We start from the raw sequence: 26,125 nt of genomic DNA on the forward strand, positions 1-26,125 counted from the left end.
TTCAAGTTTGTGACATAGTGTTTTTTATTGCTCGGTGTGGACAGTGGCGCATAGACAGACCGTTCTGAAGAACAAACGTAATTACACGAAGATCAACGAAACCGCATCGACGCTTTCTGTCGTCATTTTTTGGATCCACGAGGTCAGTCGAACCGGCAAGCTGGACGCGGAGGTCGGAGGCGGCGGAAGCCGCAGGGGTATCAGCCCTCCAGCACACCTAGGCAACATAAACGTGAGTTTCTATTTCAGCATTCGCATATAGTCCTGTTCATAAGTATTGGGACACTTAAGCTAACCAAATATATACTTTACTATCTGAAATCTTTGAAGATTATTATAGATATTATCGATACTATTTGATATTATAGTAATCTGCTCAAACGTATTTATCAAAATACCAACTTTTTATCATCTATGTTTATCGCGTCTTCCCATCAGTAATTTAATCAATCTAAATACTCGAATTATCGATTCTCTTATCACGTTTATTATAGTGATTTTATAAATCAAATTCAGATGCTCGATATACTTAGAATTTCTTATTCGATTTAACTTGAATTTGAATATCCGTGGGATTTAGATCAGAATATTGTGATGGCCAAGGAATATTTTATTCATCACTATCTCATGATAGTTACAAATTAGTGCTTGTAAATATAATTGCGTGTTTTAAATGATTATCTTGCACGAATATAAAAACCTGGCATTCTAATCTCTTCTCTAATAATCTGTATCAATTATAACGTCCTACACGATATCAGCAAGTGTCGTAATACTTATGAACGGGAATGTACATAATACATTTAATCTTTTTAAGCTGATATTTCTTGCATAAATTAGAATAAGTATGTCGAAATTTACAAATTGAATTTTTTTGGAATATATTGTATGACTAAAAGATTATTGTGCCAAATTATTACTATGAACGTTAATATTAGTTTAGTCAGAAGATATACTCAAAAGATTATTACAATTTATTAGTTGCGTCCTAACATTTTTCGCTATTATGTAATCGTTTAAGACACGTGTACAGAGGTGGAATTGTTAAAACAAGCTTGCAATTACGGTGGACGTATTATAAAGCGGGTAACCTATCCGCGTAGGTACGTCGATCATCCGTTTATCGACGATATTTACCCACGTACAAATATTTTCTCTCGCTTTTACTTTAATCGCGCTTGTTATTCAAAATGATGTATAATAAATGACATTTGTACGTTCCTTTATCCCATTGTAATTCGTTAGACACTTTCTACATATGTATCGTGTCAATTCGTGACTTATGACAAATACAAGCTTGTAAAACCAAGAAAGAAAAGACGACGACGCGATGATTTAATGCCCTCATCGTTTAACGATTCAGCATAAAGGGTTATTTAATTACTTGATGACAGATAATTATCGAGAGGGAAATGCATACGACGACAATACCATGCAAAGGAATTATTTTCGTGTTTTCTTCCATTATTTATCCCTGTTAAAGCGTGAAACGTTACACTTTTGTTGGGACCAGGCACTCTCTCGAGATTTAATCGTTAGAGCGAAGATCGATATTGGCGGTATCGCCAAAGTTAATTCCACAGCTGCGGTTTGGTTGCACGAATTCGTCTGGAGAACCGCTAGACAATCCTGGCCGATATAGTAAACGTTACTATGTTGCTACACCCGTTTCACGCCCACCATACATCATGCGTTATACTCAGACCTACCTGTCGACGTATACGTTGCTTCAAAGGTGTTACACGTGTTCTTGATAAATTTCCATCGCAAGAATTTCATGCAAGGTTATTTTCCCTGTAACGTCGCTTTTGTAAAATATAGCTTATTTGCAAATGTTATCATTGACTTAAATATAATGGCGATATAAAGTGGACGTGGATATCTACTGTTTTCTATATTTTAATAATTCATGACTAGGTACATAAACGAATTTTAGATATTTGAAGTAGAGTCGATTAGATACTAGCGCGACTAATTTAAAGGAAACCGGCTGGACTTTTACGCGAAGGAATAAATATATTCGAAGGGTTATGAAACTATCTGTAGATAGCGGAGAGTAGGCCATTCGGTCGAGTTGAAACGCGCGGCAGAGCAGACAGTCGTAGGGCAAGGAACACAGTGCCGGCACTTTGCTGACACACCTCCACACAAATCTAATTAATTTATATCCTGAGAGAGGCGCCACTAGGGATGCTAAGCCCGACAGGAAAAAGAGACGAGTAAAAGGAAAGGTACCCGTGGTATCGGCTCTCCCTTACGAGTTACAGGAATCAAAGATCTTACCTTTCTTACGGCCAAGAAATCCTTCTCTTAAATAATCTAGGCAATATATATCAACTTCTTTTATTTCGTGAATTAAAATTATGTTTATTCGTCGTATTCTTGTTTATTTAATCGCGAATGGTTAGCTTTTTCATTGTTGAGGTCGTATGTTACGAGGGGCGGAAAACTGTTAAGTTTTACAACTAGTAAGCTTATCATTACTATATAACCTTGTAATTAATACGTATTCGTCGTTGCAATTACATATCGGTAATTATTTAATAGAACATTGTGACGAATATAAAGCTTTGAGGTAATGTCATAATTATAGTTATATAGAACAAGCTGTAATGTTTTGTAATGTTTTTGTCGAAGCATTAATATGTCTTTTTTTTCTAACAAACGATAAATTATGATACTTACTTGAGAAACGCTAATATAAAGTGTGTTCTTATAATTGAGGGTTACGTTGCAAAAGACATAATAATTACATTCTTTCGGTTCTCCAATTGTTATGATAATAGCTAAAAGAAATACCTCAATGTAGCGCAATTGGCAAAGAAAACGATTTGTTAGATCCAGAAATATAATACCATGTATTTCTATACAGATAGGTGATGTCATAATTAAAACTGTGATTAACGTTATGATTACATGTCAATGTTTTTGAAATTGTTTTTGAACCAACTATGCGTAAAACTCGTACAAGACGATTTTCTTTTTTAGACGGGCAAAGTTATTTTCTGTACAATTATTACAACACGTTGTAATTCTTATCGTAAAGGTTAATAACAGGGTCTAAATTTTACATTTTATGACACTTTAAAATTCCACGTCCCGCAAAAGAATTCATAGATTGTCGCTTTCAGAGATGGAAAAAAGGGAAGTATAATTATAATGTTGCACGACTAACGAGCTATCATTAATTGAGAGAACGAACGCGCAACTTTGAAGCATTTGACAACAACCGCATCGCTCTAAATAACTGTTGGTTACATTGTCAAGCTGGCAGGAATTATAGAATGGAACAGACGCGAAAAAGCACACGCCATAATACAGGACAGCGGGGTAATTAACCTGCCCCCCAGAAAATCTACACGCGTCGCGCACACGTACCACTCGAACCCTCATTAGCGGTTTACCCCGAGCGTCGCGTGAACTTTGCACCTGCAAATTGGCACCTCCCTGTTTTGCCGCGCGCGAAACGCCACCGGATCGCCACGATCCAACTGTGTGTGTATCCTCCATTTCGGCCTGCCCATTTCTCGAGTGACTAGCACGGTTGCCTACCGGCTAAAAAATCGGACTGTGGCACCAGATGCAGACGATCCACCTCGCGGATAACCACCGAGCAAATCGCCGCAGCTGTTACAGATTATGCAACACTGTCGAGAGAATAAAGACATCGAGTCCTCTTCTTTGACGGCGAAGACACGGGTAGTTTCGGTGGTCGTTATTGAAAAAACACGGTCTCCAAACGACGATCGAACACGATAACACCATAACGTTGAATTAGGGTCTTGCCGCCTAATCTGTTTACGTTGCATATTTAATACGGTTGCACGGAAATCAAAAATACGATTTATATTGCGGAAAATTTGTTATGGGAAAAGGTAATACACGGAGAATGTTATCACGACGTTACTTCTAATTCGAAAGAAACGAGAGGAAATGGTGAAAAGTTAATCAACCCCTCTACTCGTAATAGGATACGCGAGATTAATAATTTGCAGAGGGCTGATGAGCCTTCAAACATTTACGGCTCGGCAAGAGCACGTGGATGGAATAAAATAAGCGAATTATGCAGATGAGAATCCGATTCTGTCACTTTTGATTTACGGCCGCTTTGCTTCAAAGATACGCGAGGGACAGAGGAAAGGATCAGAAAAGAGATATCGCGGAGGAAGAAATTCCTCTACAGTAGGCAAATCCCTCCTCAACCACGAACTATTTGCGTTCCTCGGATAAGTGTACTATTAACTAACCTCGCGTTAATATCTACGTTTTCTACCTCATTATGATAATAGCGGGACCAGCGGCCCTCGAGGCCACGAAAAGGCATCACCGCGGCCTCCACGCCGCTTGTACCAAACGTGTACTTCACGTGTATTCTTCCTTTCATTACATATTGTACATGCACGAGTCTGAACATCGTTCGAAATATTTCTTATTCGAATATCTGATTGATAAATTGCAGAATTTATTCAACAAATTCTAATTACAAGGAATACGTTGCTCAGGACGATTAAGAAATTCGCAACACGAAGGAAAAGCAATCTGCCAGCTGTTTTCCATTTATCGTACCGCGGTGATAACCGAGTCGAATCGAGTAATCGAATCTTCGATCGAGTACCTTGTCGTTCTTCCCTAATTCCATAGATAGACGTCGATAAATCTATTCATTGAAGGATATTCAAAGCCGATACGAAAGCGTGGACGCGCGAAAGTAATTATCTTGCGAACGTTTTAGCACACGAACATCCTTAAGAAGTAGCGATGTGATGAAGCTTTAATGTATCGGACGACGGAATATGGTTGACGTAGGATGCATTTGGATCGGAGTAACGTGTAAACAAGAGCACCTTCTAAAGCTTAGAACTTCTCGAGGTCACATCGAAACGTTTCGTGCCACGGGTTCGACTAATAATTTTCCGCGTATTTGGAACGGCGCGACTGTTCCACGGGAAGCGGATAACGCTACGCCGCGATTATTACACACGGTGCATGGAAACGAAAAGAGAGCGGTAAAAACGGCGCCTTCGTTGCCCCCGGCGAAGACTGGAAGCCGTTTCGTAATCGCGGCCTGGATCATTTTCTGCACGACTGCGCGGGAAATTAGATCACCTACCTCTCATCCCGGTAGCGAGAGATCTAGGCAGGTTTCATCGCACGATACAGGAAGAGCTTCTTCTTCTTCTTTGTCCTCCCATTTCTCCTCGTCTTTCACCTCTCATCGACAGCTTGTCGCTGATAATTTAGCTATTAGTCACGATTTTTCCCTACCTTCCTCACCGAGGATAAATTCCCCTTCGTGCTGATACGTTTTTGCGTTGTATCGCTTAATTTCTTATTCCTTTTTTCCCTATGCAACTCCTTTATCCTCTATGCGTTTCTCGACCGTTATACTTACTTGTTCCGTTATCGACGTTCATCGAGCAGCTTGTTGCTCCTCGTTGATGCCCCGGGATTATCGTGGCGCTTAACTGTTTCCCAACAATATTACAAAATGAAGATACATATAACGGAGCGGCTGCTAAACTTAGACAGGAGCCAAGTATAATATATTACAGTACCTGGCCATTGAATTAGGGCCGCATACAGAAATCCTATATTCCAACTGACATGTGTCATATACACACACCATGTTACAATGGCAAATGGTAATTGATCGTTTGAATTATTGTTAAGTACGTAGATAAGTATGTATTGTTCTGGAAATCTGCGGCGAAAGTTAAAAATGGTTTCGTTAGAATCGGATTTTTCGATAAGAAATTTCTTCAAATAGTTTCTACAGGTTTCTGCATTCCGAAGTATTCAATTTCTTCTCTATGTTTTCCGAATAAGTCTCGTAAAGATCATAACGAAAGAATAATATAAGAATAAGAAGAACGATAACGTGACAATACTATAATCGACGAATGAGACAAGAGATGGACATCGCAGCTGTTATTCAAAATTTCCCAGGTAAATACTTTTCTACCAAATATCAAGTCACACGTATCAGTCGATTACGCAAAATCTCCGAAGGGATTAACCGCGAGTGTATCCTATGGAGGATTGAACAAAACGTCTCAAGCGTAGGAACTCGCCCTCTTCTCCCGTTCTTTCGTTCCCTTCTTCTTAACTTTCTCCCTCCGTTGGATCGTCCTCGTCCTCTTCTTCTCTGCTTCTCGGCTCTGACTTTGCTTTTGGCTTGGGCCGGGTGTAATCGGTTCCCCGAAGCCAGGGCTCATTATCGACCCGTCGGCCTAGCAATTACCTGCGAAGCCTCTTTCGACTTCGTGTGTGCCAGCCAGCACAGTTTCCGACTCTCCACGAGGCCTTCCGAGATCCTTCCAGGATCCTTCGAGCGTAGAACAGAGAGAAAGAGAGAGGTAAACCGTAGAAGAGAGAACGGAAAGCAGAGAATATCCAGAGATACGGCAGTCTGCTTCGATGTTGCTGCTGTTGTTGCTTCGCGAAACGGCCAACGTTACGATAATCTCGACGGAGCGAGGATACGGATAAACGACCGATGATAATTACTGGACGTGCCAGTAGTGCGCGATAATTGTTGAGGCAGCCAAGTTCGCACCAGTTACGAGGAAGAATCCACGTTAAGCAACGTGGATCGGAGAATTTCCTTTTTTCCATAACGACGAAGCTTTTCTGACTTTATAATTGTCACGGGAATGATGATGTTTTCAGCGTCCGAATGAAAAGAATGTTGATCTTATTACTGAGCTTATTACTCAGTGCAATCTTTTATTCGCTTTAATAATTAAAATTGTATCGTAGAACCGTGTATTGAATTATTGCAAAAAACGAGTATATTTTTGTCGGTTACGTTTTGCCTGACCAGTTGACCGGCTGCTTCAACAAAGTAGCATATGCACACAGACACATATACATATCGCAAACAAGTAACGATAGTCATGGTAATTACGGGAAGACCTAATTTTACAATTTTATCGTGACGGCAAAAACATACTTCATCTATTTACCCATTTTCTTTTTCTCAACCGCTCTCGCATGGTACTAGAAGTATTGGAGTGCGAGAGTGTAGTTTTTTGTCGCATACAACACCTCGAGTTTCTTGCTTAGCCTATAGCCAATTGGAATTCAATGTAACATCGGGGAATAATTTTTAAAAGTATCGCGGAACCTGTTCGCGTCTGTCGATTCGATCCATCGTGTTCCCACGACTAGGAGCAGAAAGGAAATTATCGGTGGAGACCGATAGACGAGAGGAAAAACAAGTAGGCACAAAATATAATCGTTAGGTGATTATGACGCACATGTCGCACAATTGTATTCGTGGAGGAAACAGGAAAATCAGGATAGTGCAAACTGTCGTGAAACGCGATATCTGATTACAGTCCCTTATTAGCTAGGTTTCATAAAAATCGCAATCCACGCACATTGCTCTTTTCTTTCGCTTTCGTCGACTGATGTAATCGCCGAATGGCACAAAGACGAATTTACGGAATTTTCTTGAAAGACGCGCATCTGCGAACGAGCCAGCTCGAAAATTGGCCGAGTTCGCGAACGCGGCGAGTCCAGTTCGTGGAAAAGCGTTAAGTGTATCTCGTGAGACCGCGACCTTAACGAAGAGGACGGGCCACGACAAGAAGCAATTTCGCAGATGGTGGCCCGTCAGTAGCACGGTCGCTTTGCCCCAGCGAAAGTAAGTATTTATGTACAAACGTTCAATTGTTACGTCAGGTTTGACGAACAAGAAAAGTTTTTGGAAATCGTCGTTAAACGACGGGAAAATAAAATAGTGATCGAACGTAACACTCATCCCTGAAATGTCGTGGCCGTTTCTTATTAAGAAACCAGCTACCAAGTTGCATCGAAATTAGAGGATCAACAAAAAATGCATTTACATTCATTTTTCGCATTACTCTTCTTTAATTGGAATTGAATCGAGAAATCGTATCTTTCACGGGAAGAAATTTTCTAAGGAATAGAGTTCCATTGAAAATGGTGTAAAAAATCTCAACAGGGTTGCTTTTGGCGCCTGATAATACAAACCCGCGGTTCATCGACTCCCGTGTAAGGGGATCGGTGTAAAATAAATAAAATCGACGAACGATCGCGCCACCATATCAATTCGTGTCATCGGACTCTGCAATGTTCCATGAATTATCGATCGTCTGCTTCCTTCGCGAACGATATTAAACCGATGAGACTGAAAAGCATGTCGATCATTTTCCAACAACGAACCCATGGTGGAAAGATTATCCTCTTCCCGTCGTTAATGCGGTTTTACGTTGAATCCGACCAACAACCGATAGACGATCTTTCGACGAGCGTGCGTAGATGGAAGAAGTAGAAAGTTATTCGGACCAGAGAGTGGAAGAGTCGAAAGAAATACGGTTCGACAGGTTCTGTTTTCTCGACGATGTTATGCAATTTTACGACCGACATTCCTTTTTACGAGCGGTAGACTCTCCGTACGCGTTTGCATCCGCGACAACTTGGCCATTTCGCCTGCTCGAATTAATTAACGCAACGGCCACGTGCAAATTAGCGACGCTACTGTTCGAAATCGAGCAAAGTCTCTGTGCAGAGCGGTGGAAAGTAATTAGGTGTCATTACCGCATCCCGGTAACGGGTATACGGCCTGGAGAGAGTCTGGATTCAGAGTTTTGTGAAGTGATTATTTTTATTGTCATTTCCGGCTGGTTTCTTGGAAATCTCGGAAACGGCACGTAAGCTCGTACATACACGAGAACCGTGAGCTTCTTCGCCATCTCTGACCTCTTTCTCTTTTTTTTCCATCGCTTCTTCTTCTCATTCTTCTCTCGTTTATCTCGATTTTCCATTCACTTTAAAGCGATCCACTCGAAACGTAATTAGCTTAACCCGCTCGAGGTCCATTTAGTCTAATCTTTTTCATCGATAATGGCGATAGTTACGCAACAATTCGACATAATTACGTCCGATTCAATTAATGACGCATTACCCATCGGTGGTGGTTAAGTATCGCGACTCATACCGCGGACACGACAGCCGGTAATTTTCGCGCAGTACATCAACATCTGCCAGTTTTTAATATCGTTCGGCACAGTATATCATCGTTTTGTTTAAGCCGTGTTCTCTTGGTACTTGGCTTAACGCTCGCGGTACGCCCGAAGCACCGTAAGAAAAGTGGCAGTACGCGTAACCGCAATAAAACTCGCATTACGCTCCGCGTAATACGTGCATAAAGTATTCGCGTGTGCAGTAACGCGTATAAAATGCTGAAGTTGTTCGCGTTCTCCGGGGCAACCTCGTTCCCGGCACGGACGTAATAGATTTATTTCGGAGAAACTGGCGTCCGCGTCCCCGTTGCGTCGATGGCTATCGTTCTTTCTTGCCCCGATAAAATTAAGAACGGCTAAAATTCGAAATTGCGGAGCTAGCGTGTCGAAGGTAATTTACCGCTTTCTATTCGATCCAATTTGTCGGTACAAATGGCAGTGATACGACTTCCGTAATCGCTTGGAGAACACCGCACACGCGTAAAACGTGGGTGTGGAAGGCGCCAGCAGCTCTTGCTACAGCTGGATCGTGTTTCTGGCGTGGCGATACCGGTATCCCTTCATTCCTGAGTAATCGTCAGGCCCAAGGCACGCTATCCGCCATTTTCTAAATACGTTGGCCGAATATCGAATGTACGGGAATCGTGGGTCTGTCGAAACCTCGTGTTTCCTTTAAAATACGTGCCACCTTTTCCAAGATTGCCCTTTCCTTTCTAGACCTCGGTTAGTATTTTAATAATATATCTAATCAAAAGTCGCGAATACTTATAAATCTATACCTAAATAAATGATAAATACTCGAACATTTAGATACGTAATAAGCAGCATTTTGGAAAATAAGGGTATGTGGCAATACTTATCGCAGCCACTGTATAGTTTATTTTCGCCGCAGCCAAACAGTCGTTTATTATTAGCTTGATGTCTCGTTACGAAGATGCATTCCGGGAAGACTTGCAACCGTCGGGTTGCAGCCTTTGGATTTCTGGAATTCAGAGGTTGTCGCTCCGAGCTAATTGGTTAACGCAATGAATTTATTGAACAAAGCGGCGACGTAGCATATCTTCAACCGAGTCTGACATCCCCTTTCCGGAAACGGGAGAGATTAGCGCCTCGAACGTCTTCCGCGTAATCGCGCTGGCTAACGCAAAACAAAGACGATCTTAGCCTCTTAACGATCTCGTACAACAACCCAGTTGAAATTACGGGAAACGGCCAGGGAGAGAAAATCAGAAAGTCGTCTGGCAGATATTATCACGGATCGTGAGCTCGTCAGCGATTATCCGTCTCTTAAGAAAGGATCACTTGGCGAAACCAGCGTTAAAACGTCTCTACTCGGTCGATCGAAGAGGCTCGAGCGGACTTGCCGAGATTTCTCATAACCAAAGGATTCGTTGCTTCAGGTGGACGTAATAACGAGGATAGGCTGATGCAGGACAGTTCGCCGGCCAGAGCATACGTGCATCAGTTAGGAAAGCTTAATCACCGTCGAGGGATCTCAAATAGCACTGACTACGTTTTAATTACTCGCCGCATCGCGGGGAATGTAGAATGACATCAAGATGCCCGGGGTGACGAGGAGTACGAGAGAAAGGGAGGGCGCGAAGGAGCGTTGACCGCATGTAAAAAGAGCTTCGCCAGTTTTTCAGTCCGCCCCTCTCTTAATCACGACCCAATGCAAATACGAACGACGCAGCGCTCGCGGCGCCGATAACAGCGCAGATAACAACACTGGATAACCAGGTGATCGCTCTTTCGAACGTTCTAACTTTATTAGCTAGAATTGATTGTCGAGTGCGTGTCGCGAACTTTGTACCCACCTTCGTAACCGGCAAAAACACATGGAGTTGTTAGCGTGTTTCCTGAGATTTCATAGTACGGCAACAAGTGTCCCTATCGCGTTATTTGACCAAGAATTTCAGCGTTTGAGCAACTCGTCGAACGAGGGATCTTTCGTGATCACCGTGTTCTTCTTTAGTTCCTTTTCTTTTCCTTTCTTTTTACAGAAAGAAACCTTCTTCCGTCTAGCTAAACTTAGCTCGCGAGGAATAATTCACCTAAACGTGAGCACCGTTTAAACATTCGCCAACACGAAATTCGTCGCTCTGTCTAAAAAATCTACCTGATCGCGTGTTCATCTATCGCGAGGACCTTGAAACGATTCAAATTAAACCGACGGAGAGGTCTAAATCCTTTCGTGTGACTTTTTCAATCCGTTCATGTTCGCTGGCTATTTCCTTCTTCCACGAAACTCGTACAAGTCGGAAATTATCCCACGATTATCCACCGACCTATCACGGATCGTTTAAAAATTCTTTTGACAAATTTCTTCGGCCATGGCGAAACCTAGTTTCTCAGAAAAAAGATAAGTTTCCCATTAATTCGAGACAAAACGTGTTTGATTAATTATCAGGCATCGGCTGTACAGACCGCTTTCACGCGAACCATCTCAAAAGGCCACCTCTCTTGGGTATTCGTAGGGTTTCCTAAAAGCGAGCGTTAGGATCGTTACTTCGCAGCCCGCACGACTAGCTTCGGAAGAGAAGTTCCCACGTAGTCCACGTCCGAACCTTCGCCGTTCCAGAGATCGTCGGCATGAAAACGGGGATAATTGTGGCTTCGTAAATACCGCTACTTAATACCCAGCGTGCTGCTCGTACACGCGTACATAGATTGTACAGCTAGTTGTAGCGCGCATATTAGCTCCTCCGTTGGTTCGTGGCAACGTCAGTCCGTTTAGAAATCGTTCCTCTCTTCGCGCAACATGTAGAAAACGAGGTAATTGTACGCGGCAGTTGTGTACGTTGCAGATATCCACTTCCGCCGCAGATCTGGCTCGGTGCAATTTCACGCCATTGCAGTCACCGATTTCCTTACTAAATCTTTGTTTCCTATTTCGATAAGCTTGCTTAATAAAAAGCTTCCGATATGCAGCTCGTCATCAGGTGCCGAGCGTTTATGCAAATTTCTATTTTTCCCGGAGAATCGAAGAAATGGAATCCAAACGTAGAATATGAGATGCGTTAAATATTATATAACTTTGGGTAATAACTTTACGTATTTTTTAAATGAAACAATAATCCGTTTCATTCATTAAATATCATAAAAGACGTTATACTTAGAATATTTCATATACATTTATGATTTGCTCGTATCTTGTGCACTTTGCATACCTAAATCTGTCACGAATACATTAACAGGCTGTATCGGATTACATCGCAGTCTATTTATAAATGAAGGCAGACTTCACTTGTATAAGTGATTTTTTTATCAAATAAATATGCGATAAATCGAAGTGACTTTACGTTATTGTTTTAGTATATGGTAGGTCTGAACTGGAATCATTAACGTAATCCGTCTAATAATCTTTTAAGTCTATCTCATTTTTTCCAAGTAAATATAGTATTTATCTTAATTACTTATAAGAGTTATAAACATAATGGAGTGGTATTTGATAGAAACAATGTGAATGTCGAACCTATTATTTCCAATCATTTGTCATTCTTTTTGTTCGCAAATACACAGGAAGTGTCAACTGGTTATATTGAATCAATTGTAAAATCGGATAAAAAGGACTGTTGATTGCAGTCATTACGCAAATTGACCTGACGATTCATGGCCGAACTGATTTCTCGACGCTACGCACGTTCCTGTAAGATCGATCGGTCGTGTATCGAGCTTTGTGCCGTTCGCGCGACACGTACGCACGATGATTATAATCGCGCTCGTCAGATCGATCACGATACCGAATGCACCAGGATCGTCGTATCCTACATTGAAATCGAAATCGTTGAAGAAGGCTTGGCCTAATCGGAGTCGCGAATGTGTTAAATTCACGTAGAGTTTTCGAAGACCTGCCCGCTGCGGTATAAGTAAAAAATGTACGACTGTATTTTAATTGGAAATGTCATATGGATCTATGGAGCTTAATTGAGGTTAATTATACCGCAAATTACAACACGCGTAATTAAGAATAATGAGATCTTATTTCGTCTTATTTGCCCGAGGAAACAGGTTTGCAAACACGGGCACTTCGGACAAGCGAAAAAGAAAAAAAGGAACGTTAAATATTTTAATTTATGCCTCTGTTTGCTTGCAGTAAGAATGTTGCACTTTCTGTATTTTGACTATCTTTCGCTGATAATAATTCATTTTTGCAATCGGTTTACCCTTCAGAAATACATCCACGTGTGTTCAATATGAATACGGCTGCTCATTGTTGAGCAATTCGAATGTAACTTCGTCGAATAATTAGCCAGTAAATTTAAACATTTTAAGATAATAAACGAATACAATTGCGATAACCGAAGCACGCGAACGCAACAATGTTCGTAGACTCGTGCATGTCATTGACAACGGTTGAAGCACAGTGGATCAAACGAGTATTTGTACAACCAGGTTCTAGCTACTTTCAAGAAAAATATCTAACAGTACAGACCTACGGCGAGTGATTCTCCAAGCGCGAACAAAAATATCGAAAGGATTCAACTAGAAACTGATCGAGTCTATGCGAGGAAGACTAGAAACCATTATACGAGTTAAGAGGATGCAGACCAAATATTAATTGCAATGGGGTAATCGAAACTATCAATGGAAACAGTTATTTATTCGAAAAAAGACTAGGAGTATATATACTTTTTTCACCCACTGTACTTTGCAGCGGAGATATGCGTAATTTGTTTGCTCGATAATTTATGTGCCGGCGCTTGTTTTACGTAAAAACTGAACATGCAAATGATGCGAGATAGAAGTTCCGTCTGGGGAAACGCTTATTTATTATTCTAATATTCTATGTATTATAATATATTATATATATAAGATAGATATATATATTATAGAGAGAGGGAAGGAAATGCGATCAGTTTAATTACACAATTGCAGGGTTAATCGACCTAGCTCTGGAGATTAATCGCTCGAAAACTTGTTCGTCCGTACAGTAACAGTTTAGAAATAACGAAAAGAATATATATTAGAATTAGGAAGTTTCGTAGCTAGTATCAGCCTACGATCTCTCGGTGAAAACTTAATTGAGAATGCTCGTCTCAAAACGTTTCACGATAAGCCGAACCATAATTAATTGTCGATTTCTGCGGAGAGCCGTAGCTTTATCGCCACTGAGAACTGGTTTACGCAGTCATTTTTTTTCGACCAACGAATATATACTTGGAGAAACGGGAATGCGAACGAACGGTCACTCTTCGCGGCGAACCACATGAGATTACCTTGTTCTTGATTAATGTAATCTCTGTTTGCTCGCTTCAATTCGATCGAATGTGAGAACAAAACGCGTCTCGAGGAAATCGACCGTTCCTCTACATTCATCGGTTCGCTAGGTCCGTTTTATCAAGCTCGGCTGGAAATCGAGTAAGCGGAAAAGAACGCAAAAATAAGGAAAACAGGGATGTCGAATCCCTTTCGAAACGTTTAGCTGGCAGGCTTCCGCGTAACACAGCTACCAACGAATCGTGACTCTTTGCGAGGAGCCGACAGAAAAGAACGTTATTATATGTCTTAAAGTCTCGTATACACATAGACCAGCGAAAACTTAAATTCAGCACGCGATCCACGGATTTCTTACCATGGCGCCACGACCTTGAGTCATGGCGCCAAAGACGCTTAGGGAGGTATGGCCTCTCAACGTTGGAAATACTTATTTTTATTGCTTGTTCGTTTCCTTTTCTTTTCTATTTTATCCGTCTTTTTTACCTTTACACAATCATCGTTTTATAGTAAATAGAACACCAGTTTTTAGCTAGATTTTTTTATCGATGGATTATATAAAAGATCTCTGCGTGCAGGAACACACAAGGAAAGACGAGCACGTTAGCGGATGTTGTTCGGAGTTAACAGGAAAGGAAATAGAACTTTGAAGCAAAGCTCGTGTGATCTTTTAACCGTGTCCTTTTTTTCTCTTTTTTGAGGTTAACAAGTAAATAGGGTATTTACCGGTGTTCGTAATTACCTACGACTACCTCATCGTTACTTTCAAACGCTTAGGGCTGTAAAAACTTTGTACGACGTGTAATTTAATTTTCCGTCAATTTGTCTTTGACATGGATCGAATGATTGAGATAAATGACGAAGGATCGGAAAGTAAATATTGCGACACGTAAAAAGATAGATGCCAGCGTAACTAATGTGTAGCATCATTAATCTTGACGATTATGTCTTGAACTCCTGAACTTCGGTATGTGTATGAGGCTGTACAATAGCTTCAAGATTCACGCGTAACAATCAAAAGACACGCGTCTTAAAAATCGTGTATTATCTCATAATAATGATCCCTCGATGATAGAGAATCATAGACAATGTGGAGATGAAAAACTGAAAATCAAAATTGAGATGAAAGAAAGCTTGAATGAAGAAGTTGTTTAAAATTAACAGGAAATTAAAATTATAATAACTCAATGAAAAAGATGGTTGTGGAATTAATTCCACGTAAATCTGCGACACTATACTATTATTTTCTTTATATATAGGGCTTGATGTTTGGATAATCGCTTCAATATCGTAATTACGATCGCAACTTGTTATTAGCTTGATATAACTAGCCTGGATCAGAATTGCAAAACGTTTTCGAATAATTATATCTACTCATTGTAGAGTGTTTATCTTCCTATTCCTCCGGCGGCGGATACAATTATTTGTTAATGTGCCATGATAACGATGTTAAGCGTGTTAACGTCCCCGAAATTGCCATGGTCATTGGCTAAGGGAACAGTTCTCATTTGCAATGATAAATTGGCCGATCGAAGTTCGCGTTTACTTGGAAGCAGTTCACACACGAGATTTTTCAAACGAGATTGCTTCGGTTGTGTAACCGAACATTTCCAAAAAAAGTTACATAAAACTCCGGTTTTATCTGGTCTCCGTAGTCTGATCGATTCGACGTACCGCTTGTAGAATAAAATACGAGGGCGATAAATGTTCGGTTAATGAAATTCATGAGGATAAAGTGGACTGCCGTGGCGGAGCTGCTGTACATCACTTAAGGATTCAAGTGCATTTTCATTTTTTTTTTCTTTTCGCCAATTCGATCGCGTGCTCCCCTCTGGAATAAGCGTGTTCGCTCGCCACCGTGAAAAGGGACATTTATTACGTCGTTTCTGCACTTTTGCTCTTCCTACGATTTCTCTTCGGCTAGTTACAGCCAGACGACGGTTTTCTACTTCTATGACCCACTATTTTCCTTCGCTCCTTCCTTTCTAACGTGTACAACGATCTTAAAATAGGGTGCACCAGAAAGAGGACGGTTGGGTCTCATGGTCGGATCTCGAGATACGGGTAAACTCGACGATTGGAAAGCAACGCTGGAAAACGATAATATAAAACGGTTATCCGACGTCGCGTGAAAGACTTGCGAATTACAGAAACACTGCGTCAGCATCCGAGCGCACGATTTTCCAGAACGTCCGCATCGATTCCTGCGGTCACGTCGCTCACAGTTCTCTCCAACCATTCCCGTTTTCAACCCTCCTTCTCTCCACCCCACGGAATCGAGTCCTCCTTCGTTGCCAGCTCTTCCTCTCTCACATTCACCCTCGAATCCCGCGGCATTTACCGACAGTGCCACTCAGGGAAACCAAGATGGTTACCGCGTCAGCACTTCAACGTCGTTTCATCCCTCGTTCGTCGTTGTACCTCCATTCTCGGTATACCAGGGGTGACACGGTATGTGCTTTAACATCCAGTGGTTTCGTCGACATTATTCTTTCGAAGATTGGATTAAAAATAATAAAAACGTATGATTTGCAAACAATGTTAACTCTGCTAGGGTGCTCGAATTTTTGTATTTCAATCTTCCTCTGATTTTATAGCAGCAGACACTAAGGGTATCGTAACCTTTGATATAAAATTGAAACGACGAATCGTGTTTCGTAAGTTATCCGAACGGAAGATACTTTTTAACGTTAGGAAAATATAATTAGGCGGGAAATGTTTAAAAGAATGTAGCAGGTTTAGTTCGTGGTCTAACAATTGAGTCTCAATTAGCACCTTCGTTCACGATTATGGCCTCTAATTACGCGTTCGTCCGTTCTTTCAGCAGCTCGTTCTTCTTATAATTGTAATTAAATATCCAGAAAATGTTCGAGTTCCGTTCGGTTGCCGCGATAAAAGGCAAGAATTCTATAAAAAAAAATTGTAATCGTTCGTAATCGCGGACTTGCACGCCACGGCGTGGGGCGAGCCTACGATTTTCCATCGTTCGTCGATCCTTCGTCGATGATTCGAAGGAGAGAGAGAAGGAGAGAGGAAGGAAAGGCGCGGAAGAAACGTTTAGACTAACTCTTCGTCGAACGAACGGATAATAATCCGTGTGCCATGTACATTCTCCGTTACTGCTGCATCCACGCTACAGCCAATTAATCCGGCAATCACGAGCGGTTCTCCGCTCCACTCCACCTGCTTTATTTGCCATTAAGAAGGAACGTATACCACGCAGGCCGCGCCATTGCGTCCAACGCGAAGGAAGGGAAGAACGATGAAGAAGATGGAGGGTAAGCAGGTCGATTCTCGATCCGACTGATTCGATGTGGGCGTCGACTTTGCGAATGCGTTCCGACGACGTACGAGCGCACGATATTGCTGGAAATTCGGTAACGTTCTCGTATTCCACCATCGTGATAGCAGCAATGATACGACTAGCGTTCAAGTACGTCTCTTTCCCTTTTATTTTCTCAAGATTTTCCGCTCGTATAGAATATTGGCTTCGTTTGCGTTCTTATTTTCTTCGTTCTTCCCATACTCGTTCTTCCTTCCTTTTCTCTGCTTCTCTTTCTTGTTGTTCGAGTCTTCTGCGTCTTATCCACGTCCGTTTTGCGAGCCTTCCACCTTGGTGGCCGACTCGGTGCGCACACAGATGTATCGTACCGTAATATGAAGTACGAGTCGAACGTGTTCTCGAGACTCGTCCCATCCCTTCTTTTTGCCTTTGATTTTCTCTTCGTAAAATCTTGTACCTCCGAGGATTGGCTTGCTTAAGAGAACAGAGAGATGGTATTAAAAGGCTCGCATTCGCATCGGTATTCTGCGATTTCCTGTTAAGCTGATTAACCAAAGGCATCAATCATTCGACTCTTACACAGCTGGTAATTAATTTTAAAGAACGTAAAATATTTTCGAGAGTCTCGCCTTCCTGTGAAATTTAATTTTTGTACGTTCTTCAGGTCACTTCCGACGATCTTTAGGATAAGAATAGCATTCGTCTGTCGTAGAATTTCTTATGATTCAAGAAAATATTGAAAGTTTCTTTGCAAGTATCGACCATTACGATAGAACTTTGATTTTCTCCACTTTCGATATAACGAATAACAGATCTTACGTAAGCTAAGACAAAGAGTCAAATTGGGAATCGAAAGGAAGTCGGACAAAGAATTGACCCTCCAGCGAGGCACAAAGTCGTGACATTTTTTTCGTGCAAGGTGCATCTTCCGCATGTGTCGATGCAACGTGACTCCGGCTCGTGCTCGCCAACGAGGGGAATAGCAGTTCCCTCTCTCGAACTATAAACTCCGTCACTATTTTGATTCCCAGCATTTGGCATGATCGTACGCGCGTCCGTGGTCCCCTCATGCAATATTGATGACCCGCCGCGGATCAAATGCCCCATGATAGCCCCCACCTACCATCTCCCTAACCGGTATCCTGATTGCGAAGCGGGTCAGAGCCACTGATTTTCAATGGATGGGAGCCGAATTTAAACTATGATTATACCCCCCGCGTCGTCTAAGTACGGGCCTCGAGGTCGGCCTAATGAAGCTTCTCCGAATTAGCGCTGCGTAAATTGCGCACACTTTTCAACAGGCTTAGATAACGACACGTGCCGCTATCACGAAATTAGCTACACATGAAAGTCGCGATAATTATCGTTAGTTAGGTAACTCGTAATTATTCCATATACTGTGATCCGATATATACTGACACGAATTTTTCATTCTTTGCTTATAAGTATGTGCATTTGTAAAGTGACTTTTCTTGGATTCGGCACGACCAAAATGAACTCTTTCAAGCTATTGGAAATTTATCGTGACACGTTCTGCTTCGAGGTAAAGACAAAGAATTATTGGATATTTCCGCTACCAACTGAAAGTCACTCTTTTCTAACCTGGTTTAAGGAGGGAAAAATTTCCAAATCTTCGCCCCGCGTTATCAAGCGTGCCGGTGTCTGCGTGTTTCCGCGTTTTGGACTTTCTTTGTAAATAGCTCGCGATGCGCAGCACGCATTTCGAAAAGGCAGAGCCCGTCTCAGATCGAAAATGAGGTTGGTTTTGATATCGCTGTCGATAAGACGGAGAGGCAAAGGAAAGGGCAGTATCTCGCGGTTAATATGGCGCTCCAAATTTTATCGTATTTGACTTTAACGCTATGGAAACGCTTCAAGTACTATGCGAATACGATTAAAATAATAGTTAAAAGACGCAGTTATATTTTCTAGTTAGCTGAAATCTACTTATTATTTCATTCGCACTATATAAATCTGTTATAAATTCTCTAAAAGATACAACGAGCCAGTGTTCTAATATTCTATGGTCGGTAGTGCGTGAACGACTTAAAACATACTTCATACGACTTTCACAATAACCCGATAGTTGGGTCCGTTTCTCGCGAAACACGCCTCTTATCGACGAAAATCTCTTATTATAGGAGACTCGATAGCCGAACGAGATTCTCAATTTTCACTTTAGCGTGGCCAGGTTTAAATGCTGTTTAATTACCTGTCACAAGCACGTAGCTCGAATGAAAAATATACACGAGCAAAATTAATACGGCAATTAATCTTGCCCGTGTCAGACGCGAAAATTATGATCGCTTTATGTAGCGCTATGTCCGGCTGACAAGAACCCGCCGTAATGTCAGGGTTACTACATTTTTCCGCAAATGGAAAAAGAAACGAGCCACGGATTTAGCTCAGTCTTCGGGATGAGATAAGTTTTTTGCAAAGATACGCTATGTACGATATGAACCAGCAACGAGAAACGGGACACTCATTCTTACCGTAATATTCCGACGTCACTTCCAGAGGGTGTCCCTTTAATAATTTATTAGCAAGCCTGGTAACGGAACAGGGAGTCCCTGATTGTGTCGTGTCGTCTGTCCCCGGCATTGTCGGGCCAACTCGCCGCGGGTGGTCCTTGACACGATCCCGGTACTTGGATGCTGTAGCTGTTATTAATACCTGAACTGCCGATCAATTATTTATGATACGATCGTTGTCAAATTACTTCTTCCGATGACTTGCCAAAAATTTCTTTCTTCTTTTATTCCACGTTTAACGTTAGAAGAGTCCTTTAATATTAAAGAACTCATATGCTCATATAAATGCGTTGTTCATAGTTAGTCGGAATTAAAATGATACCACGAGGATCAATAAGTACACGAAGATCACAAGAGGAACACGTAATAAATATATTTTTCTCTACTTTGTCACTTCAATGTCACTGTTTATAATTAAACAGAATTTTAATATCACATATTTGCATATGTCTGGGAATTCCAAAAATTGCAATGAAACAACCTGTTAAGAATGTCTTTTAAAAATGATTTGTAAGTTGAAGAAGTTTTATGAAAGGCAAAGGTAAGAAATATTTTAACGTACGCATAGTTCTAATAAATCAAGTATGTAGAGAACCTTGGCGACGTGAAATGGCTTGATAACGTATTTACTGAATGTTAAAGATACTTTTCTATGGATTTAATTTAAAGCTTGCTCGTCTAGAAAAGATAAGGAGAATGTGATTTTGCAACGTTTTTCAACCATGGCCTTCGTATGTAAATCATATTTCTGTTTCAATGAAAGTGAATATCATCAATCATCGATATTACTAAAGACACTTCCATGTTTGTATTAGCTACGACAGTAGAAAATTATCGGATATTTTTACTAACACGATAATTCTAGCGATAAAACGCGTATTTCGAAATCGTGAACGCTGTACACGAGAATTACTTGAAGTTTCTTTAATGTACACCGGACATAGGTGAAATATTATCAGTTCGCAGAAACGATCATTGTATAGTAGATTCCAATTGCATCATCGATTATTAATGTCGCAGGAGACGCATTAATTATTTCCGCCCGTATCTCTCGAGTCGATCGCACACACGAACGTTCATTATTCGAAGCTATCAATTACGTGTATCCGTAAAAAAATGTTGCTATTAATCGGCCAACGATTCGGCCGTTAGTTATCCGGCGGTGTTTCCTCTTTTAAAATGTTAGACGACTCGATACACATACCTCTACGCGATATCTCTTTCACGCGATTTTCGCGGCCTACGCGATCGAATTTTTCTCGTCCATACATCGTGTACATCGATTTGCGTTACTATCTCGATAAATCATTTCCACGGACGTTTATCTAAATATTAATTAAATGGTCGTTGGCCACGGCCAGATATTTAAATAAAGCGGAATGTTTTCGCAAACGTTCGCGCTTATCGATTGATAGGGACGATGGCGCATAGACGTGTTACGATAAGGATCCTGGCTAAGGATAAGAAAGACGAAGATCTTCGGTCGTAAATCGAGTTTCGTCGTGCAAGTGGCGCGCCTCCCATCGTCGTTCGCGATCGGGCCGCGTGCGAATTAATCCACCGACGGGCCGTACGTGTTCCACGGCGAAAACGTGTGTGCGTGAGTGATACATGCGTATTTCGGGCCGCGTATATAATAACAGGTTGCCAGTACGGGGCCCTCTCCTAACCCCTCGCGGCCTCTCAACCAGTGATGTATGCGCTAATTGTGAGGCCCTTCGCTCCGGCTCGAACTCTTCCCCACTGTGTTTCTTTTCTTTTCTTCTTTTCTTCCCCACTACGCGATTCCTCAAGAAGGTTAATATCGGCTCCGATTCAATTTGAGAGCAGGAAAAGACGCGCGGTGGACTGCTCGATCGCGTGGCTGTCGTTGGTGCGCGAGTGATCGATTCCATCTTGCGGATGAAGATCGTTCGTTGGCCGGTTGTATCTTTTCGATGTCGTCCACGTTGAACGCTCGTTGCGTAAATTTATTTCCAAGGGGACGTCAGATAAGACGGGTACTCGTTCTTCCTTTCGCCCAAAGGGTTTCGACATCTGCCAGCGCCAGCTACATTGGCAGAATGTATCGGCCGGCCCGAAGCAGGCAATTAAGTAATTAAACAAATCTGTCGAAGGCGTTATGAATGAGTGGACGCACGCCCGTGAGCGTCTTTGTAGGTTGAAAAGGTAGAAACATCGTGTACCATGGCGTACGATATTTTTATCCAACGACTCTCTGTTACGTCTTTGTATACAGCTGCCAAGCAACTAACGGCGAGTATATATTCGTTCGATGGGAAAGGCAGGATTTTTGTCAAGCTGCAGCTGTAATTCAGTGGAGGTGACAGACAAACTACGCGGCCATAAAACACGAAAGCGAATCTCGGGTAGAAAAAAAGGAATCAAAAACTAGGCTCTGTTTTACGACGCGTGTCGCACTCGCCATGTCAATTTCGTTGGCGCGCAATCAAGCGCAGACCAAGCATTAACATTGCTCTCACTCCCAAGTTTAATCAAACGCTAACCAGCGGAGATTTAATCTACCACAGACTCCCCCGGGTTTTCCCTACCCACAAAGCGTTTCCTCGTTCACCACGATCCTGAAAGCCTCGCGGCGTCATTGGTATCGTCGTTCCTCGTACATTCTCTCTCTCTCTCTTTCTCTCTTCTCTCTCCTCGCCTGTTCGATTCGTCGACGTAGGTAATATAATCACAACACTCGGGGTGGCCTCGTTATTTATAGGCACTCTATTTGCGCCAATGGAGCTCGAATTTGGCGACGATATTGACTCCGGTTGCGATTAAGGGACGAGTCGTAAGCACTCGATCCCTAATCTACTCTTTCAGTCTCTCTCTTTCTCTGCCACCCTAATGTATCCCCAGGGGATGTTAAACGTTGGTTTTCTTAACGTTTGGTTTAGGAGCGAAACAAAGTCACCGGTTTGTCGATCGGTGGTTACAGGGTCGAGGAAACCTCGCGTTAATTGATCGGTCTCAAATGGGATTTCCGTTTCGCGGATCGTGATAAGGGACTATCAAACAATTTGCGGGATAGATAAGGCCAGCGTCAGCGAAACGAGCGGTCGAATAAATGCACGAGAAAGTTTGAAGCGAGGAGTATCGAGGATGAAAGAAAATTAACGGTGATACGATCGACACGAAGAGCAAAGTTCGCTTCCTTTCGTTTGTACGGCCCACAAAAGTTTCGCGACCCACGTATCGCCAACTTTACACGCCCACGTAATACCCCGTGTCAACGGCGACCAGGTTGCCGCAAGGAAAAAAAATGCATGCGTCACGTGTGACTTCCGGCCGCGATCAACAATTGCAGTTTGCAGATAATACGTTACGAGACTTTGTCCTCGAGTAAAAATGACTAAGCTCGAACACTGACAGTTCTAGCTACTTGTAGTTGCGACAAGCGGTGAAAAGTATCGTGGACAAGGAGACATATTGCGTATGTTTCGAAACGGGCCTTTGCTTTAATGTTCCAAACTTTGTAGTTACTTTATCCGACTATCCTACGGAAATATTTATTCAACCCCTTAATTTTCACGTTCGTGACACATAAAAATAATACGCAGAAACGATCAATCTGCGAAGAGTCATGATATTCGTATATTCGTTACTTGTTTGCGCCGAGACGTATGAAAAGCACGCGGAACAAACGCGAGTCCATTTTTGCTGATCTTTCGACGTTCTCTTAATCGATGTCTAAGAAATAAACGATATTAATCTGAAATAGTCGAAGAGAAAAAATAACCTGATAATTTTGAAAATAGGTGCAAAAATCCATTTGATAGTTTCATAGAAAACAAATAATATACAATAATAAATTTTTCTCGATACGTACAAAATATTTAATCCTCGAAGGGATAAAGACTGCGCGAAGGATGAAGCTCGATAGCCGAACATCGTGCAATCATATTCGAGATATCGTTTTTCGTTGCAACAACATTGCCGCAACAATTTTGGAATCGAAGCGCACGCGGTTCTAGCGTCATGCGATTTCCATCGGGAATCACAAATTTACAATCTGCCCGATAGCCATACGATCGTCGCAACATCGTTGATGACACGTTGCTGCGTTTCCTCGACGCTCGGAATATCGTGCAACATGCGTTTATGTGCAATAAAACTGGCCAACTGCAGACACCGCGCATCGAGCTGTCATCGCAAAACGAATGCATTTATTTTTTATATTCGACCTATCCTGAAACGACCGAAATAATTTCGTATTCCGCAAGAGAAAAATTGCCGAAACGTGTACGTGGCTTTTGAAACATTCCGGGCCGTGTCGAACACGAGGGCAACCTGGGTGGTGGTTGTGGTAGGTTTTCGTTGAAAAAATTTCTCGAGTTCCTCAGAGCGGTAGATCGGTATCTCTGTCAAGATAATTACCAAAGGTTGCGGTGGCGGTACGAGGATCCGACCAAAGATACAAATTTTGGCGCGTGGACTTCTCGTTCTTCCACAGGTTTCCAACCCCGGTATTGTATTTGGGGTGGAAGTGGGATAAAAGGGTGCCGCCTTGCTTCGACATACACCTGCGAATGTTCCTCAGAGTCGAACTGAACCTAACAAGCCTGCTAATCGATCTGAAGAATAAAAATATTTCATTTGCTATTAATAATGCTACGTTGCTGAACTAACACGATGAAAAGAACAATTTCAAATGGTTCATTCCCACTTTCACACATTTCACAGTTCGCGGTAAGATCTTTTTGTACAAACGAGATCCTGTGTTCGTAAAACACTTACTCTTTGTCCGAACTTAAAAGTGAACGTATCGCGAGTAGATTTTACCAGTTTGACCGCGACAAAGTCAAGGCGAGATACAACTGGGATGCATCAAATGACGGGTTGATAAAAAGAAAAGTTTGTCTGAATACAAAGGGTTAAGTTTCAGCATTGACGAACATTTCGTAAGCAACGAAGGGAATAATATATTCCGTGTTGAACTCTGTGTCTAATTGACACTTTGTTCTTGGAAGCGTATGGTAATACATGCACATTTAAATCCTGAATCGTATTTAGGCCTGAAGTAGGCTAAAAAGTCAGTAGTTTAGTTCGTCATACACCTGCTAGTATTTCTCAGACTCGAACCAAGTTGTCATAGTAGTCGACTTCCAGGGTATATCGAGTCTCATTTGGTATTCCACGCTGCACGATAGTGTAGCCACTAAAGGATACGGCTAGTACGCGAATATAGAACGATTAACAGAAACTGGCAAAGTTATCCACGAGAAAATGAAAGATTTACTTTCGCTATGTTTTACTCTTCGCTGAATCGTACCGGCGATATTTTCCACGACTACGATCGTAGCGTCTTCCGAGAAACGAGTTAACCGAGCATATCGCAGTGTCCGAGTATTTTTACAAGCGAGAGCACTAATTTGCATTTTAATCGCTAGCAACGAGCAGAGGCGATGCGAAAATGTTACCTGTCACCTTGCAGAGAAATTTTAATAGAGCGCGTGGTACAGGATCGATATTATCGCCGGCGGTCTCCTCTCGATTGAGACATCGTCGATGATCTCGATCCAGCGTCCGATCGATTTGTAGCGATGGGACAGTTTCATTTCTCGTCGACGCAACAGTACCAATAGGAGCCCTGCCCAAGAAGGTGGAGCTCCACTTGGCGCGAACTTGCCAATTACGCAATTAAATTGTCATATATCCAGCTCGTTGGCGTCATTACAGTGCGAGCGAACTCGGTCGAATCAATCGTACACCGCCGAACATATTACGCAATTACTAGAATTCAATGTGTTTGAAATTCGTGGGACAAATGTACTTACATTTCTCTTGTCAGCTTTACAATTTTGTCCGCTGTACGATTATCTACAACGATTGCACGCACCATGTATCATCGAAATTGGCATCGGACACTTTGAGAATGTATCTGGTCGGACGGTGCTGGGGCACGAGAGGAAAAAATCCCAGGCGATTGGTTGTTGGAGCGAGAGTCGCGTTGCTTGGGAATTAAAGGCTTAATTCCAGTAATCTTCGTGTCAGACTGGCTTCTGATCCAGGCCGGATGGCCCGAAGAGTACCGATGCTGGATACCCGCGGAGTCCGACGGTGCTTAGCTAGCCAGTAGGTGCACACACCGAATAATA

The 26,125-nt window shown here is 42.0% G+C and overlaps 1 long non-coding RNA gene across 1 annotated transcript; it reads right to left on the reverse strand.

Moving 5' to 3' along the window:
- On the reverse strand, positions 1-26,125 carry LOC126922755 (uncharacterized). Its single transcript, XR_007712919.1, has 2 exons — positions 25,805-26,125; positions 1-217 (listed from the first exon to the last, which is right to left on the reverse strand). It is a non-coding gene; the product is annotated as an uncharacterized LOC126922755 (long non-coding RNA).

Source organism: Bombus affinis, chromosome 12 (assembly GCF_024516045.1).
Source record: "Bombus affinis isolate iyBomAffi1 chromosome 12, iyBomAffi1.2, whole genome shotgun sequence".
NCBI lineage: Eukaryota > Metazoa > Arthropoda > Insecta > Hymenoptera > Apidae > Bombus > Bombus affinis.